Below are 15,712 nucleotides of genomic sequence, written 5' to 3' on the forward strand. Positions count from 1 at the left end.
CCAAAGGGGCCAGGACCAAAAGCTCTTGCTGCTCTTCCAGTACCCACGCAACCCCATTCACAGACCCATAAACATCAGTGCTCTCTCTTTCCAGAGCCTCCCAAAGGCCAATAACATTCGCCTGGGACACTAAGCCGGAGCCACGCTCAGCAATTGCGAACATCCAGGGATTCCTCCCACCCCAAAGGTGCCAGGACTAAAAGCTCTTGCTGCTCTTCCAGTACCCACGCAACCTCATTCACAGCCCCACAAACATCAGTGCTCTCTCTTTTCAGAGCCTCCCAAAGGCCAATACAAGTTGTCTGGGACGCTGAGCCGGAGCCAGGCTCAGCAATTGCGAACGTCCAAGGATTCCTCCCACCCCAAAGGGGCCAGGACCAAAGGCTCCTGCTGCTCTTCCAGTAGCCACGCAACCCCATTCACAGCCCCACAAACATCAGTGCTCTCTTATTCTAGAGCCTCTCAAAGGCCAACAAAAGTTGCCTGGGATGCTCAGCCGGACTCAGGCTCATCAATTGCAAACATCCAGGGATCCTCCAACCCCAAAGGTGCCAGGACCAAAAGCTCTTGCTGCTCTTCCAGTACCCACGCAACCCCATTCACAGCCCCACAAACATCAGTGCTCTCTCATTCTAGAGCCTCTCAAAAGCCAAAAAAAGTTGCCGGGAACGCTCAGCTGGAGTCAGGCTCATCAATTGCAAACATCCAGGGTTTTCTCCCACCCCAAAGGTGCCAGGACCAAAAGCTCTTGCTGCTCTTCCAGTACCCATGCAACCCCATTCACAGCCCCACAAACATCAGTGCTCTATGTTTCTACAGCCTCCCAAAGGCCAATAAAAGTTGCCTGGGACGCTGAGCCGGAGCCAGGCTCAGCAATTGCACACGTCCAGGGATTCCTCCCACCCCAAAGGTGCCAGGACCAAAAGCTCTTGCTGCTCTTCCAATAGCCGAGAAACCCCTTTCACAGCCCCTCAGAAGGTCAGTCTCTCTCTTTCTAGATGATCCCAAAGGCAAATACTATTTCCCTGGGCCGATTAGGCGTAGCCAGGCTCATCAATTGCGAACGTCCAGGGATTCCTCCCACCCCAAAGGGGCCAGGACCAAAAGCTATTGCTGCTCTTCAAGCAGCCACGCAACCTCATTCAGAGCCCCACAAGTTCTTGAGCTCTCTCTTTCTAGACCCTCCCGAAGGCCAATACAAGGTGCCTGGGACGCTGAGCAGGAGCCAGGCTCAGCAATTGCGAACGTCCAGGGATTCCTCCCACCCTAAAGGAGCCAGGACCAAACGCTCTTGCTGCTCTTCCAGTAGACACGCAACCCCATTCACAGCTCTGCAAACATCAGTGCTCTCTCATTAGAGAGCCTCTCAAAGGCCAACAAATGTTGCCTGGGACGCTCAGCCGGAGTCAGGCTCATCAATTGCAAACATCCAGGGATTCCTCCCACCCCAAAGGTGCCAGGACCAAAAGCTCTTGCTGCTCTTCCAGTAGACACGCAACCCCATTCACAGCCCCACAAACATCAATGCTCTGTCTTTCCAGAGCCTCCCAAAGGCCAATACTAGCAGCCTGGGCCGCTGAGGAAAGCTGGAGCCAGGCTGAGGAATCGCAAACATCCAGGGATTCCTCCCACCCCAAAGGGGCCAGGACCAAAAGCTCTTGCTGCTCTTCCAGTAGCCACGCAACCCCATTCACAGCCCCACAAACATCAGTGCTCTCTCATTCTAGAGCCTCTCAAAGACCAACAAAAGTTGCCGGGAATGCTAAGCTGGAGTCAGCCTCATCAATTGCAAACATCCAGGGTTTTCTCCTACCCCAAAGGTGCCAGGACCAAAAGCTCTTGCTGCTCTTCAAGCAGCCACGCAAACCCATTCACAGCCCAACAAACATCAGTGCTCTATGTTTCTAGAGCCTCCCAAAGGCCAATAAAATTTGCCTGGGACGCTCAGCCGGAGCAGGCTCAGCAATTGCGAACATCCAGGGATTCCTCCCACCCCAAAGGGACCAGGACCAAAAGCTCTTGCTGCTCTTCCAGTAGCCACGCAACCCCATTCACAGCCCCACAAACATGAGTGCTCTGTCTTTCCAGAGCCTCCCAAGGAGAAATACAAGTTGCCTGGGACACTGAGCGGGAGCCAGGCTCAGCAATTCTGAACGTCCAGGGATTCCTCCCACCCCAAAGGGGCCAGGACCAAAAGCTCTTGCTGCTCTTCCAGTAGCCACGGAACCCCATTCACAGCCCCACAAACATCAGTGCTCTCTCTTTCCAGAGCCTCCCAAAGGCCAATACAAGGTGCCTGGGACGCTGAGACCGAGCCAGGCTCAGCAATTGCGAATGTCCAAGGATTCCTCCCACCCCAAAGGGGCCAGGACCAAAAGCTCTTGCTGCTCTTCCAGTACCCACGCAACCCCATTCACAGACCCATAAACATCAGTGCTCTCTCTTTCCAGAGCCTCCCAAAGGCCAATAACATTCGCCTGGGACACTAAGCCGGAGCCACGCTCAGCAATTGCGAACATCCAGGGATTCCTCCCACCCCAAAGGTACCAGGACCAAAAGCTCTCACTGCTCTTCCAGTAGCCAAGAAACCCCATTAACAGCTCCACAGAAGGTCAGGCTCTCTCTTTCTAGGTAATCCCAAAAGTAAATACTATCTCCCTGGGCCGATTAGGCGTAGCCAGGCTCATCAATTCCGTACGTCCAAGGATTCCTCCCACCCCAAAGGGGCCAGGACCAAAAGCTCTTACTGCTCTTCAAGCAGCAATGCAACCCCATTCACAGCCCAACAAACGCTGGCGCTCTCTCTTTCTGGAGCCTATCAAAGCCCAATACTAACTGCTTGGGACGCTGAGCCGAAGCAAGGCTCAGCAATTGCGAATGTCCAGGGATTCCTCCCACCCCAAAGGGGCCAGGACCAAAAGCTCTTGCTGCTCTTCCAGTAGCCACGCAACCCCATTCACAGCCCCACAAACGCTGGATGTTTCTCTTTCTGGAGACTCCCAAAGGCCAATATAGGCTCCCTGGGCCGCTGAGGAGAGCTGCAGCCAGGCTCAGCAATTGTGATGTCCAGGGATTCCTCCCACCCCAAAGGGGCCAGGACCAAAAGCTCTTGCTGCTCTTCCAGTACCCACGCAACCCCATTCACAGCCCCATAAACATCAGTGCTCTCTCATTCTAGAGCCTCTCAAAGACCAACAAATTTGCCGGGAACGCTCAGCTGGAGTCAGGCTCATCAATTGCAAACATCCAGGGTTTTCTCCCACTCCAAGGGTGCCAGGACCAAAAGCTCTTGCTGCTCTTCCAGTACCCACGCAACCCCATTCACAGCCCCACAAACATCAGTGCTCTCTCATTCTAGAGCCTCCCAAAGGCAATACAAGTTGCCTGGGACGCTCAGCTGGAGTCAGGCTCATCAATTGCAAACATCCAGGGATTCCTCCCACCCCAAAGGGGCCAGGACCAAAAGCTCTTGCTGCTCTTCCAGTAGCCACGCAACCCCATTCCCAGCCCCACAAACATCAGTGCTCTTTCTTTCCAGAGCCTCCCAAAGGCCAATATAGGCTGCCTGGGCCGCTCAGGAGACTTGGAGCGAGGCTCAGCAATTGTGATGTCCAGGGATTCCTCCCACCCCAAATGTGCCAGGACAAAAAGCTCTTGCTGCTCTTCCAGTACCCACGCAACCCCATTCACAGCCCCACAAACATCAGTGCTCTTTCTTTCCAGAGCCTCCCAAAGGCCAATATAGGCTGCCTGGGCCGCTCAGGAGACTTGGAGCGAGGCTCAGCAATTCTGATGTCCAGGGATTCCTCCCACCCCAAAGGTGCCAGGACAAAAACCTCTTGCTGCTCTTCCAGTAGCCACGCAACCCCATTCACAGCCCTACAAACGCTGGAGCTTTCTCTTTCTGGACACCACCAAAAGCCAGTACTAGCAGCCTGGGCCGCTGAGGAGAGCTGGAGCCAGGCTCAGCAATTGTGAATGTCCAGGGATTCCTCCCACCCCAAAGGGGCCAGGACCAAAAGCTCTTGCTGCTCTTCCAGTACCCACGCAACCCCATTCACAGCCCCACAAACATCAGTGCTCTCTCTTTCAAGAGCCTCCCAAAGGCCAATACAAGGTGCCTGGGATGCTGATTCTTAGCAAGGCTCAGCAATTGTGAACGTCCAGGGATTCCTCCCACCCCAAAGGGGCCAGGATTAAAAGCTCTTGCTGCTCTTCCAGTACCCACGCAACCCCATTCACAGCCCCACAAACATCAGTGCTCTCTCTTTCCAGAGCCTCCCAAAGGCCAATACAAGGTGCCTGGGACGCTGAGCAGGAGCCAGGCTCAGCAATTGCGATCGTCCAGGGATTCCTCCCACCCAAAAGGGGCCAGGACCAAAAGCTCTTGCTGCTCTTCCAGTAGCCACGCAACCCCATTCACAGCCTGAAAGACGTCAGTGCTTTATGTTTCTAGAGCCTCCCAAAGGCCAATATAATTTACCTGGGACACTGAGCAGGAGCCAGGCTGAGGAATCGCTAACATCCAGGGATTCCTCCCACCCAAAGGGGACAGGACCAAAAGCTCTTGCTGCTCTTCAAGCAGCCACGCAACCCCATTCACAGCCCCACAAACATCAGTGCTCTGTCTTTCCAGAGCCTCCCAAAGGCCAATACAAGGTGCCTGGGACGCTGAGCGGGAGCCAGGCTCAGCAATTGCGAACGTCCAAGGATTCCTCCCACCCCAAAGGGGCCAGGACCAAAAGCTCTTGCTGCTCTTCCAGTACCCACGCAACCCCATTCACAGCCCCACAAACATCAGTGCTCTCTCTTTCCAGAGCCTCCCAAAGGCCAATACAATTTGCCTGGGACGCTGAGCGGGAGCCAGGCTCAGCAATTGTGATGTCCAGGGATTCCTCCCACCCCAAAGTTGCCAGGACCAAAAGCTCTTACTGCTCTTCAAGCAGCAATGCAACCCCATTCACAGCCCAACAAACGCTGGCGCTCTCTCTTTCTGGAGCCTATCAAAGCCCAATACTAACTGCTTGGGACGCTGAGCCGAAGCAAGGCTCAGCAATTGCGAATGTCCAGGGATTCCTCCCACCCCAAAGGGGCCAGGACCAAAAGCTCTTGCTGCTCTTCCAGTACCCACGCAACCCCATTCACAGCCCAACAAACGCTGGATGTTTCTCTTTCTGGAGACTCCCAAAGGCCAATATAGGCTCCCTGGGCCGCTGAGGAGAGCTGCAGCCAGGCTCAGCAATTGTGATGTCCAGGGATTCCTCCCACCCCAAAGGGGCCAGGACCAAAAGCTCTTGCTGCTCTTCCAGTACCCACGCAACCCCATTCACAGCCCCATAAACATCAGTGCTCTCTCATTCTAGAGCCTCTCAAAGACCAACAAATTTGCCGGGAACGCTCAGCTGGAGTCAGGCTCATCAATTGCAAACATCCAGGGTTTTCTCCCACTCCAAGGGTGCCAGGACCAAAAGCTCTTGCTGCTCTTCCAGTACCCACGCAACCCCATTCACAGCCCCACAAACATCAGTGCTCTCTCATTCTAGAGCCTCCCAAAGGCAATACAAGTTGCCTGGGACGCTCAGCTGGAGTCAGGCTCATCAATTGCAAACATCCAGGGATTCCTCCCACCCCAAAGGGGCCAGGACCAAAAGCTCTTGCTGCTCTTCCAGTAGCCACGCAACCCCATTCCCAGCCCCACAAACATCAGTGCTCTTTCTTTCCAGAGCCTCCCAAAGGCCAATATAGGCTGCCTGGGCCGCTCAGGAGACTTGGAGCGAGGCTCAGCAATTGTGATGTCCAGGGATTCCTCCCACCCCAAATGTGCCAGGACAAAAAGCTCTTGCTGCTCTTCCAGTACCCACGCAACCCCATTCACAGCCCCACAAACATCAGTGCTCTTTCTTTCCAGAGCCTCCCAAAGGCCAATATAGGCTGCCTGGGCCGCTCAGGAGACTTGGAGCGAGGCTCAGCAATTCTGATGTCCAGGGATTCCTCCCACCCCAAAGGTGCCAGGACAAAAACCTCTTGCTGCTCTTCCAGTAGCCACGCAACCCCATTCACAGCCCTACAAACGCTGGAGCTTTCTCTTTCTGGAGACTCCCAAAGGCCAATACTAGCTGCCTGGGACGCTGAGGAGAGCTGCAGCCAGGCTCAGCAATTGTGAATGTCCAGGGATTCCTCCCACCCCAAAGGGGCCAGGACCAAAAGCTCTTGCTGCTCTTCCAGTACCCACGCAACCCCATTCACAGCCCCACAAACATCAGTGCTCTCTCTTTCCAGAGCCTCCCAAAGGCCAATACAAGGTGCCTGGGATGCTGATTCTTAGCAAGGCTCAGCAATTGTGAACGTCCAGGGATTCCTCCCACCCCAAAGGGGCCAGGATTAAAAGCTCTTGCTGCTCTTCCAGTACCCACGCAACCCCATTCACAGCCCCACAAACATCAGTGCTCTCTCTTTCCAGAGCCTCCCAAAGGCCAATACAAGGTGCCTGGGACGCTGAGCAGGAGCCAGGCTCAGCAATTGCGATCGTCCAGGGATTCCTCCCACCCAAAAGGGGCCAGGACCAAAAGCTCTTGCTGCTCTTCCAGTAGCCACGCAACCCCATTCACAGCCTGAAAGACGTCAGTGCTTTATGTTTCTAGAGCCTCCCAAAGGCCAATATAATTTACCTGGGACACTGAGCAGGAGCCAGGCTGAGGAATCGCTAACATCCAGGGATTCCTCCCACCCAAAGGGGCCAGGACCAAAAGCTCTTGCTGCTCTTCAAGCAGCCACGCAACCCCATTCACAGCCCCACAAACATCAGTGCTCTGTCTTTCCAGAGCCTCCCAAAGGCCAATACAAGGTGCCTGGGACGCTGAGCGGGAGCCAGGCTCAGCAATTGTGATGTCCAGGGATTCCTCCCACCCCAAAGTTGCCAGGACCAAAAGCTCTGGCTGCTCTTCAAGCAGCAACGCAACCGCATTCACAGCCCCCCAAACGCTGGAGCTCTCTCTTTCTGGAGCCTATCAAAGTCCAATACTAACTGCCTGGGACGCTGAGCCGAAGCACGGCTTAGCAATTGCGAATGTCCAGGGATTCCTCCCACCCCAAAGGGGCCAGGACCAAAAGCTCTTGCTGCTCTTCCAGTACCCACGCAACCCCATTCACAGCCCCACAAACGCTGGAGGTTTCTCTTTCTGGAGACTCCCAAAGGCCAATATAGGCTGCCTGGGCCGCTGAGGAGAGCTGGAGCCAGGCTCAGCAATTGTGATGTCCAGGGATTCCACCCACCCCAAAGGGGCCAGGACCAAAAGCTCTTGCTGCTCTTCCAGTAGCCACGCAACCCCATTCACAGCCCCACAAACATCAGTGCTCTCTCTTTCCAGAGCCTCCCAAAGGCCAATACAAGGTGCCTGGGACGCTGAGCGGGAGCCAGGCTCAGCAATTGTGATGTCCAGGGATTCCTCCCACCCCAAAGGGGCCAGGACCAAAAGCTCTTGCTGCTCTTCCAGTAGCCACGCAACCCCATTCACAGCCCCACAAACATCAGTGCTCTCTCTTTCCAGAGCCTCCCAAAGGCCAATACAAGGTGCCTGGGACGCTGTGCGGGAGCCAGGCTCAGCAATTGCGAACGTCCAACGATTCCTCCCACCCCAAAGGGGCCAGGACCAAAAGCTCTTGCTGCTCTTCCAGTAGCCACGCAACCCCATTCACAGCCCCACAAACGCTGTAGCTTTCTCTTTCTGGAGACTCCCAAAGGCCAATATAGGCTGCCTGGGCCGCTGAGGAGAGCTGCAGCCAGGCTCAGCAATTGTGATGTCCAGGGATTCCTCCCACCCCAAAGGGGCCAGGACCAAAAGCGCTTGCTGCTCTTCCAGTACCCACGCAACCCCATTCACAGCTCCACAAACATCAGTGCTCTCTCATTCTAGAGCCTCCCAAAGGCCAATAAAATTTGCCTGGGACGCTCAGCCGGAGCAGGCTCAGCAATTACGAACGTCCAGGGATTCCTCCCACCCCAAAGGGACCAGGACCAAAAGCTCTTGCTGCTCTTCCAGTAGACACGCAACCCCATTCACAGCCCCATAAACACCAGTGCTCTGTCTTTCCAGAACCTCCCAAAGGCCAATACTAGCAGCCTGGGCCGCTGAGGAAAGCTGGAGCCAGGCTGACGAATCGCAAACATCCAGGGATTCCTCCCACCCCAAAGGTGCCAGGAGAAAAAGCTCTTGCTGCAATGCAAGAAGCCACGCAACCCCATTCACAGCCCCACAAATGCTCGGGATCTCTCTTTGTGCAACCTCCCAAAGGCCAATACCAGCAGCCTGCGACGCTAAGTTGGTGTCACGCTCACCAATTGCGAATGTCCAGAGACTCCTCCCACCCCAAACGTGCCAGGACCAAAAGCTCTTACTGCTCTTCCAGTACCCACGCAACCCCATTCACAGCCCCACAAACGCTGGAGGTTTCTCTTTCTGGAGACTCCCAAAGGCCAATATAGGCTGCCTGGGCCGCTGAGGAGAGCTGCAGCCAGGCTCAGCAATTGTGATGTCCAGGGATTCCGCCCACCCCAAAGGGGCCAGGACCAAAAGCTCTTGCTGCTCTTCCAGTACCCACGCAACCCCATTCACAGCCCCACAAACGCTGCAGGTTTCTCTTTCTGGAGACTCCCAAAGGCCAATATAGGCTGCCTGGGCCGCTGAGGAGAGCTGCAGCCAGGCTCAGCAATTGTGATGTCCAGGGATTCCTCCCACCCCAAAGGGGCCAGGACCAAAAGCTCTTGCTGCTCTTCCAGTAGCCACGCAACCCCATTCACAGCCCCACAAACATCAGTGCTCTCTCTTTCCAGAGCCTCCCAAGGGGCAATACAAGTTGCCTGGGACGCTGAGCGGGAGCCAGGCTCAGCAATTGTGATGTCCAAGGATTCCTCCCACCCCAAAGGGGCCAGGACCAAAAGCTCTTGCTGCTCTTCCAGTAGCCACGCAACCCCATTCACAGCCCCACAAATGGGTGAGCTCTCTCTTTCTAGACCCTCCCAAAGGCCAATACTAGCTGCCTGGGATGCTGAGCCGGAGCCAGGCTCAGCAATTGCAAACGTCCAGGGATTCCTCCCACCCCAAAGGGACCAGGACCAAAAGCTCTTGCTGCTCTTCCAGTAGACACGCAACCCCATTCACAGCCCCATAAACACCAGTGCTCTGTCTTTCCAGAGCCTCCCAAAGGCCAATACTAGGTGCCTGGGCCACTGAGGAAAGCTGGAGCCAGTCTAAGGAATCGCAAACATCCAGGGATTCCTCCCACCCCAAAGGTGCCAGGAGAAAAAGCTCTTGCTGCAATGCAAGAAGCCACGCAACCCCATTCACAGCCCCACAAATGCTCGGGATCTCTCTTTGTGCAGCCTCCCAAAGGCCAATACCAGCAGCCTGCGACGCTAAGTTGGTGTCAGGCTCACCAATTGCGAACGTCCAGAGACTCCTCCCACCCCAAAGGTGCCAGGACCAAAAGCTCTTACTGCTCTTCCAGTAGCCACGCATCCCCATTCACAGACCCGCAAACTTCAGTGCTCTATGTTTCTAGAACCTCCCAAAGGCAAATAAATGTTGCCTGGGACGCTGAAGCGGAGCCATGCTCAGCAATTGCCAATGTCCAGGGATTCCTCCCACCCCAAAGGTGCCAGGACCAAAAGCGCTTGCTGCTCTTCCAGTACCCACGCAACCCCATTCACAGCCCCACAAACATCAGTGCTCTCTCTTTCCAGAGCCTCCCAAAGGCCAATACAAGGTGCCCGGGACGCTGAGCCGAAGCCAGGCTCAGCAATTGCGAACCTCCAGGGATTCCTCCCACCCCAAAGGGGCCAGGACCAAAAGCTCTTGCTGCTCTTCCAGTAGCCACGCAACCCCATTCACAGCCCCACAAATGGGTGAGCTCTCTCTTTCTAGACCCTCCCAAAGGCCAATACTAGCTGCCTGGGATGCTGAGCCGGAGCCAGGCTCAGAAATTGCAAACGTCCAGGGATTCCTCCCACCCCAAAGGGCCAGGACCAAAAGCTCTCGCTGCTCTTCCAGTAGCCACGCAACCCCATTCACAGCCCCACAAACATCAGTGCTCTCTCATTATAGAGCCTCTCCAAGGCCAACAAATGTTGCCTGGGACGCTCAGCCGGAGTCAGGCTCATCAATTGCGCACGTCCAGGGATTCCTCCCACCCCAAAGGGGCCAGGACCAAAAGCTCTTGCTGCTCTTCCAGTACCCACGCAACCCCATTCACAGCCCAACAAACGCTGGAGCTTTCTCTTTCTGGACACTACCAAAGGCCAATACTAGCAGCCTGGGCCGCTGCAGAGAGCTGGAGCCAGGCTCAGCAATTGTGACGTCCAGGGATTCCTCCCACCCCAAATGTGCCAGGACAAAAAGCTCTTGCTGCTCTTCCAGTACCCACGCAACCCCATTCACAGCCCCACAAACATCAGTGCTCTCTCTTTCCAGAGCCTCCCAAAGGCCAATATAGGCTGCCTGGTCCGCTCAGGAGACTTGGAGCGAGGCTCAGCAGTTCTGATGTCCAGGGATTCCTCCCACCCCAAAGGTGCCAGGACAAAAACCTCTTGCTGCTCTTCCAGTAGCCACGCAACCGCATTCACAGCCCAACAAACGCTGGAGCTTTCTCTTTCTGGACACCACCAAAAGCCAATACTAGCAGCCTGGGCCGCTGAGGAGAGCTGGAGCCAGGCTCAGCAATTGCGAACGTCCAGGGATTCCTCCCACCCAAAGGGGCCAGGACCAAAAGCTCTTTCTGCTCTTCAAGCAGCCACGCAACCCCATTCACAGCCTAACAAACATCAGTGCTGTCTCATTCTAGAGCCTCCCAAAGGCCACTACAAGTTGCCTGGCACGCTCAGCTGGAGTCAGGCTCATCAGTTGCAAACATCCAAGGATTCCTCCCACCGCAAAGGGGCCAGGACCAAAAGCTCTTGCTGCTCTTCCAGTACCCACGCAACCCCATTCACAGCCCCACAAACATCAGTGCTCTCTCTTTCCAGAGCCTCCCAAAGGCCAATACAAGGTGCCTGGGACGCTGAGCGGGAGCAAGGCTCAGCAATTGTGATGTCCAGGGCTTCCTCCCACCCCAAAGGGGCCAGGACCAAAAGCTCTTGCTGCTCTTCCAGTACCCACGCAACCCCATTCACAGCCCCACAAACGCTGGATGTTTCTCTTTCTGGAGACTCCCAAAGGCCAATATAGGCTCCCTGGGCCGCTGAGGAGAGCTGCAGCCAGGCTCAGCAATTGTGATGTCCAGGGATTCCTCCCACCCCAAAGGGGCCAGGACCAAAAGCTCTTGCTGCTCTTCCAGTAGCCACGCAACCCCATTCACAGCCCCACAAACATCAGTGCTGTCTTTTTCCAGAGCCTCCCAAAGGCCAATACAAGTTGCCTGGGACGCTGAGCGGGAGCCAGGCTCAGCAATTGCGAACGTCCAGGGATTCCTCCCACCCCAAAGGGGCCAGGACCAAAAGCTCTTGCTGCTCTTCAAGCAGCAACGCAACCCCATTCACAGCCCCCCAAACGCTGGAGCTCTCTCTTTCTGGAGCCTATCAAAGTCCAATACTAACTGCCTGGGACGCTGAGCCGAAGCACGGCTTAGCAATTGCAAACAGCCAGGGATTCCTCCCACCCCAAAGGGGCCAGGACCAAAAGCTTTTGCTGCTCTTCCAGTACCCACGCAACCCCATTCACACCCCCACAAACGCTGGAGGTTTCTCTTTCTGGAGACTCCCAAAGGCCAATATAGGCTCCCTGGGCCGCTGAGGAGAGCTGCAGCCAGGCTCAGCAATTGTGATGTCCAGGGATTCCTCCCACCCCAAAGGGGCCAGGACCAAAAGCTCTTGCTGCTCTTCCAGTAGCCACGCAACCCCATTCACAGCCCCACAAACATCAGTGCTCTCTCTTTCCAGAGCCTCCCAAGGGGCAATACAAGTTGCCTGGGACGCTGAGCGGGAGCCAGGCTCAGCAATTGTGATGTCCAAGGATTCCTCCCACCCCAAAGGGGCCAGGACCAAAAGCGCTTGCTGCTCTTCCAGTAGCCACGCAACCCCATTCACAGCCCCACAAACATCAGTGCTCTCTCTTTCCAGAGCCTCCCAAAGGCCAATACAAGGTGCCTGGGACGCTGAGCAGGAGCCAGGCTCAGCAATTGCGAACGTCCAAGGATTCCTCCCACCCCAAAGGGGCCAGGACCAAAAGCTCTTGCTGCTCTTCCAGTAGCCACGCAACCCCATTCAGAGCCCCACAAACGCTGTAGCTTTCTCTTTCTGGAGACTCCCAAAGGCCAATATAGGCTGCCTGGGCCGCTGAGGAGAGCTGGAGCCAGGCTCAGCAATTGTGATGTCCAGGGATTCCTCCCACCCCAAAGGGGCCAGGACCAAAAGCTCTTGCTGCTCTTCCAGTACCCACGCAACCCCATTCACAGCCCCACAAACATCAGTGCTCTCTCATTCTAGAGCCTCCCAAAGGCCAATAAATTTTGCCTGGGACGCTCAGCCGGAGCAGGCTCAGCAATTGCGAACGTCCAGGGATTCCTCCCACCCCAAAGGGACCAGGACCAAAAGCTCTTGCTGCTCTTCCAGTAGACACGCAACCCCATTCACAGCCCCATAAACACCAGTGCTCTCTCTTTCCAGAGCCTCCCAAAGGCCAATACTAGGTGCCTGGGCCACTGAGGAAAGCTGGAGCCAGGCTGACGAATCACAAACATCCAGGGATTCCTCCCACCCCAAAGGTGCCAGGAGAAAAAGCTCTTGCTGCAATGCAAGAAGCCACGCAACCCCATTCACAGCCCCACAAATGCTCGGGATCTCTCTTTGTGCAGCCTCCCAAAGGCCAATATAGGCTGCCTGCGACGCTAAGTTGGTGTCAGGCTCACCAATTGCGAACGTCCAGAGACTCCTCCCACCCCAAAGGTGCCAGGACCAAAAGCTCTTACTGCTCTTCCAGTAGCCACGCATCCCCATTCACAGACCCGCAAACTTCAGTGCTCTATGTTTGTAGAACCTCCCAAAGGCAAATAAATGTTGCCTGGGACGCTGAAGCGGAGCCATGCTCAGCAATTGCCAATGTCCAGGGATTCCTCCCACCCCAAAGGGGCCAGGACCAAAAGCTCTTGCTGCTCTTCCAGTACCCACGCAACCCCATTCACAGCCCCACAAACATCAGTGCTCTCTCTTTCCAGAGCCTCCCAAAGGCCAATACAAGGTGCCCGGGACGCTGAGCCGAAGCCAGGCTCAGCAATTGCGAACCTCCAGGGATTCCTCCCACCCCAAAGGGGCCAGGACCAAAAGCTCTTGCTGCTCTTCCAGTAGCCACGCAACCCCATTCACAGCCCCACAAATGGTTGAGCTCTCTCTTTCTAGACCCTCCCAAAGGCCAATACTAGCTGCCTGGGACGCTGAGCCGGAGCCAGGCTCAGCAATTGCGAACGTCCATGGATTCCTCCCACCCCAAAGGGGCCAGGACCAAAAGCTCTCGCTGCTCTTCCAGTAGCCACGCAACCCCATTCACAGCCCCACAAACATCAGTGCTCTCTCATTACAGAGCCTCCCAAAGGCCAATACAAGGTGCCTGGGACGCTGAGCGGGAGCCAGGCTCAGCAATTGTGATGTCCAGGGTTTCCTCCCACCCAAAAGGGGCCAGGACCAAAAGCTCTTGCTGCTCTTCAAGCAGCAACGCAACCCCATTCACAGCCCCCCAAACGCTGGAGCTCTCTCTTTCTGGAGCCTATCAAAGTCCAATACTAACTGCCTGGGACTCTGAGCCGAAGCACGGCTTAGCAATTGCGAATGTCCAGGGATTCCTCCCACCCCAAAGGGGCCAGGACCAAAAGCTCTTTCTGCTCTTCCAGTAGCCACGCAACCCCATTCACAGCCCCACAAACATCAGTGCTCTCTCTTTCCAGAGTCTCCCAAGGGGCAATATAAGTTGCCTGGGACGCTGAGCGGGAGCCAGGCTCAGCAATTGTGATGTCCAGGGATTCCTCCCACCCCAAAGGGGCCAGGACCAAAAGCTCTTGCTGCTCTTCCAGTACCCACGCAACCCCATTCACAGCCCCACAAACATCAGTGCTCTCTCTTTCCAGAGCCTCCCAAAGGCCAATACAAGGTGCCTGGGACGCTGAGCAGGAGCCAGGCTCAGCAATTCCGAACGTCCAGGGATTCCTCCCACCCCAAAGGGGCCAGGACCAAAAGCTCTTGCTGCTCTTCCGGTAGCCACGCAACCCCTTTCACAGCCTGAAAGACGTCAGTGCTTTATGTTTCTAGAGCCGCCCAAAGGCCAATATAATTTACCTGGGACACTGAGCAGGAGCCAGGCTGAGGAATCGCTGACATCCAGGGATTCCTCCCACCCAAAGGGGCCAGGACCAAAAGCTCTTGCTGCTCTTCAAGCAGCCACGCAACCCCATTCACAGCCCCACAAACATCAGTGCTCTGTCTTTCCAGAGCCTCCCAAAGGCCAATACAAGGTGCCTGGGACGCTGAGCGGGAGCCAGGCTCAGCAATTGTGAACGTCCAAGGATTCCTCCCACCCCAAAGGGGCCAGGACCAAAAGCTCTTGCTGCTCTTCCAGTACCCACGCAACCCCATTCACAGCCCCACAAACATCAGTGCTCTCTCTTTCCAGAGCCTCCCAAAGGCCAATACAAGGTGCCTGGGACGCTGAGCGGGAGCCAGGCTCAGCAATTGTGATGTCCAGGGATTCCTCCCACCCCAAAGTTGCCAGGACCAAAAGCTCTGGCTGCTCTTCAAGCAGCAACGCAACCCCATTCACAGCCCCCCAAACGCTGGAGCTCTCTCTTTCTGGAGCCTATCAAAGTCCAATACTAACTGCCTGGGACGCTGAGCCGAAGAACGGCTTAGCAATTGCGAATGTCCAGGGATTCCTCCCACCCCAAAGGGGCCAGGACCAAAAGCTCTTTCTGATCTTCCAGTACCCACGCAACCCCATTCAGAGCCCCACAAACGCTGGAGGTTTCTCTTTCTGGAGACTCCCAAAGGCCAATATAGGCTGCCTGGGCCGCTGAGGAGAGCTGCAGCCAGGCTCAGCAATTGTGATGTCCAGGGATTCCTCCCACCCCAAAGGGGCCAGGACCAAAAGCTCTTGCTGCTCTTCCAGTAGCCACGCAACCCCATTCACAGCCCCACAAACATCAGTGCTCTCTCTTTCCAGAGCCTCCCAAAGGCCAATACAAGGTGCCTGGGACGCTGAGCGGGAGCCAGGCTCAGCAATTGTGATGTCCAGGGATTCCTCCCACCCCAAAGGGGCCAGGACCAAAAGCTCTTGCTGCTCTTCCAGTAGCCACGCAACCCCATTCACAGCCCCACAAACATCAGTGCTCTCTCATTCTAGAGCCTCTCAAAGGCCAACAAAAGTTGCCTGGGACGCTCAGCTGGAGTCAGGCTCATCAATTGCAAACATCCAAGGACTCCTCCCACCCCAAAGGGGCCAGGACCAAAAGCTCTTGCTGCTCTTCCAGTAGCCACGCAACCCCATTCCCAGCCCCACAAACATCAGTGCTCTCTCTTTCCAGAGCCTCCCAAAGGCCAATACAAGGTGCCTGAGACGCTGAGCGGGAGCCAGGCTCAGCAATTGTGATGTCCGGGGATTCCTCCCACCCCAAAGGGGCCAGGACCAAAAGCGCTTGCTGCTCTTCCAGTAGCCACGCAACCCCATTCACAGCCTGAAAG

The 15,712-nt window shown here is 55.7% G+C and overlaps 1 protein-coding gene across 1 annotated transcript in view; it reads left to right on the forward strand.

The window, feature by feature from the left end:
• The window catches only part of ELF5 (E74 like ETS transcription factor 5), a gene marked incomplete at both ends in the record, with an annotated part of 161,895 nt that overhangs the window by 64,217 nt on the left and 81,966 nt on the right, over positions 1-15,712 (forward strand).

Source organism: Platalea leucorodia, assembly GCF_965183815.1.
Source record: "Platalea leucorodia genome assembly, chromosome: 7".
NCBI classification, from domain to species: domain Eukaryota; kingdom Metazoa; phylum Chordata; class Aves; order Pelecaniformes; family Threskiornithidae; genus Platalea; species Platalea leucorodia.